This window comes from Nematolebias whitei, chromosome 1 (assembly GCF_014905685.2).
Source record: "Nematolebias whitei isolate Nwh7 chromosome 1, NemWhi1, whole genome shotgun sequence".
Taxonomy (NCBI): domain Eukaryota; kingdom Metazoa; phylum Chordata; class Actinopteri; order Cyprinodontiformes; family Rivulidae; genus Nematolebias; species Nematolebias whitei.
The window spans coordinates 1,601,226-1,604,596 of record NC_056498.1 but is presented as its reverse complement, the minus strand read 5'-3'; positions in this window follow the sequence as shown (position 1 = coordinate 1,604,596).

Sequence of the window (3,371 nt, the reverse complement as noted above, 5' to 3'; positions counted from 1 at the left end):
AGTAAAAAAATTAATCCTGTCCTGTCCCACTCCTGGTAACATGACTCCTGCTCCTTGTGTAACCTAAAAGTGAAAGAAGACAGTGCATGATTCAACATAGGGTTACAGTGATTACAAATGACAATTTGTTGGCCTTTCTTTTGGAAAAAATATTTTATCAAAAACAAGAGATTTAAAATTGAAATTAAGTCAAGAAAATGTGACATTTGCAATTATAAATTACAGAAGCTCAATTTTTCTTTCTTGATTTCACTTATCTCATATTATAATTATTTAAGCAGCCTCACCAGGCAGAGATGACAAGATTTTATGTATCTTACCTGCTCTTTTGAAGTGTGCAACAAGGGTCTTTGTGTCCAAAGCTGTTTAACAGTTTGCTTCCAGAGCTAACAGCTTCCTGTGTTAGGTAGAAAAATTAAATTAAATTAAAGACAAACAAAAAGCTTAGTGCTACTTCTTGTGCCATGCTTTATAAAACAATTATTGAATAAAGGATTTACTTATGTAGGTAAACATAAATGTGTTAAACCTGTTAAAATACACCAAAATGCAGGAAATAGCAGCTACTTTATTAAAAAAGTTATGGGGGAGGACCCACAGACCTCGCACCAATATGTCCCCCCTACAATAACAGTTATTATAATGTATATGCAACCAGCCTTTCATATAAAAACTGGGATATTTTTACCGGAGAATGCGTGCATTTTAACCAGGAAGAGTTCGGTTTTTTTTTTTTTTTTTTACATTACAAACGGCAACAGATAATGAAGATTTTAACCTAAAAACCCACGTAACAAAGCAGAGCATATTTTTTTTTAATTAAAAGGGACAAGGTGGAGAAAAAAGCGCTGTTTGAGTCTGTTCATTTACTGACTGCAAACAAAGCAGCTCCTCACAGCTGAGACTAAAGTTTAAAGCAGCACAGCACCAACACAACTCTTATGAGTTCAGGGTTATTTGACACTTTCCTGCCTGTTCTGTGAGTTTAATAGACAGAAAGTTACTTCCTACCTTGCGTTGCAAACTATTTTCAGACTCGGTACCACTTCGCTCGCTGCTCCTCCCCTTCTCGGTGAAAAGCTATGGCTCTAACACATGACTCCTGGGAAATGTAGTTCTTTTGACTTGTGTTAAAGCGAAGGCTTACTGAAAGAAAACTACAAAATAGCTGCGCCCGTGGGTATTTATTTATTTTTTGTTAGTTTCATTTTCATTTTTGGTTATTGATCGGTTCCCGCTCCTGTCTGCTCCCGTTAGCTTTCAGTCCGGTCACATCCCGGTCACGTGAGTTATAATGAGGTTGACTCCGGTCCCGCCGGAATCCGGCCGGAATCCGGCCGGAATCCGGCCGGAATCCGGCCGGAATCCGGCCAGAATCCGGTGGTACTCCCGAAAAAATGTCATCCTCTAGTGTCAACGTAGATCTTTTCCTCTAATTAACATACGAAAAAACCTACGTTTCCCCCCACCGTGTCCTTGTAAATAGGGCCTAATCCCGTGCGAATAGGGCTTAAGTCAACAAAGATATTCACATATCTAAGCTTATCTTTGTAATTCAAATAGTCTTCAGCTGCAGCAAGTGGCGGAGGAGGGGCAGGTTTGTATTCATTGAGGGAAAGAGGAGGTTTGGCATGAAGCAACAGACTGGGAGGAAAAACTGGCAAATTTTCACTCAAGGTAGAATGTAAGAGTATATTGTTTTATATCGATAAAGTCTCATTTTATATTGTGAAATAAATTTTATTGATTTTTTTTTTTTTAATATCGATATATCGCCCGGCCCTAATACCGTTTTAAATAAACTTGTTTGGGAAAATAAATTGTATCATGATATGCTAATTTCACGGCGTAAATAATTCAGTGTTTCCCCTACCATTATACAAGCGGGGTGCCCCGCCCCATTAACAGAACCGAGCGCTCCGAACTACCGAATCGAACTGCTCAACCACCCACCCCCCTACTTGTCAGTACTGGCGTAATACTAAACTAGCCACGCGTAATACTAGTTAGCTAAATTGCTAAAAATAACACGCAGCTCAACTGTGCCCCTCCCCCTGCGCCCCCCCCCCCCAAAAAAAAAAAAACTGCCGGTACAAACACACAGCTCAGCTGTGTCTCTTGAGCCACGGTTCCACAGTTGGTACACAGACCAAGAAAAGAGGCAGGTAATCAAAGACAGCAGTCAGAGAAATGGAATCATTCCTGCGAGTAATAGAGAAAGCTGAAACATCACCACAAGCTTTAGAGCTTGTGGTGATGATTGTATCATGTATCATAGATTTTATTTTATCTTTATTTTTATCTTTATTTTTTTTACCTCATTTTATCATGGTCAGCTGAAGACACCTTGTCACAAGTTTTGGAAGTTATAGCTCATTTATAGGCAACATATTTTTTCTTGTATGTTACATTTATGTACAACAGATCTTAAGCTTCATTTTATTTAGGTTTTTTTTGGGGGGACTGCACCTGCACTTTAGTTTTTATGGTGGATTTTGTTGATCTATATTTTGTGCAGTTTTCAATCTAAATAATGGAAGGATAATTTTTATTTTTTATTTTTATACTTTGAGACTGAATACTTTAATAAATAGTTATTTCTGTAAAATTAACCCTTGTTGTTGTTGTTTTTTTATATATAATACTGCAAAGCAACTTGTTGTTAATTTTGTCAAATGAGTAACTATGATTTCTGTTTTTTTTCTTTTTTTGTTATATCACAAAATTTATCATTATCATCAGAATGCTCTGAATTATGACTGCATCGAAGCCAAGATTCATCTTGTCTGCTGGATTCCTTAGATAGAGAACTTTACTAATTGGCTTTTATGTATGTGAATGTTTCTGTAAAGTGCCCTGAGACAACTTTGTTGTGATTTGGCACTATATAAATAAACTGAATTGAATTAATTATCACAATATTATATTTGAGCCGTATCGCCCACCCCTACCACAAATACAGAAAATGCCTGGACTTCATCATTAGCCCACAGTGGTGTCATTATTGTTTTTAAAAATGTTAAAAATAGGTTCAGCCGCTGCTCCGAGCTCAAGTAATTGCACATGGCGGATCGGGTTGTTGTGAAAAGTTTCTCAAAGAGCCAGTGACTCCTCCCTAGACCAATCAGTGACCAACAGTGTTCTGACATCACGTTTTGGTGCCGGTTCAGCTCCCTTGTGCCCCTTTTCCATTAGTACCGGTACAGGCCGGTACAGCCCGGCTCTACTCTACTCGGTACGGTACAGGTTGTGTTTCCATTATGCTTTCAGTACCGGTTCCAGTGGGCGGGGTTCAAATTGACGTCACGGCCTCTCACCAGCTGGTGGCGCTGAGACGCAGAAACTGTTTTCAGTACAGGTTGAGAATTTAT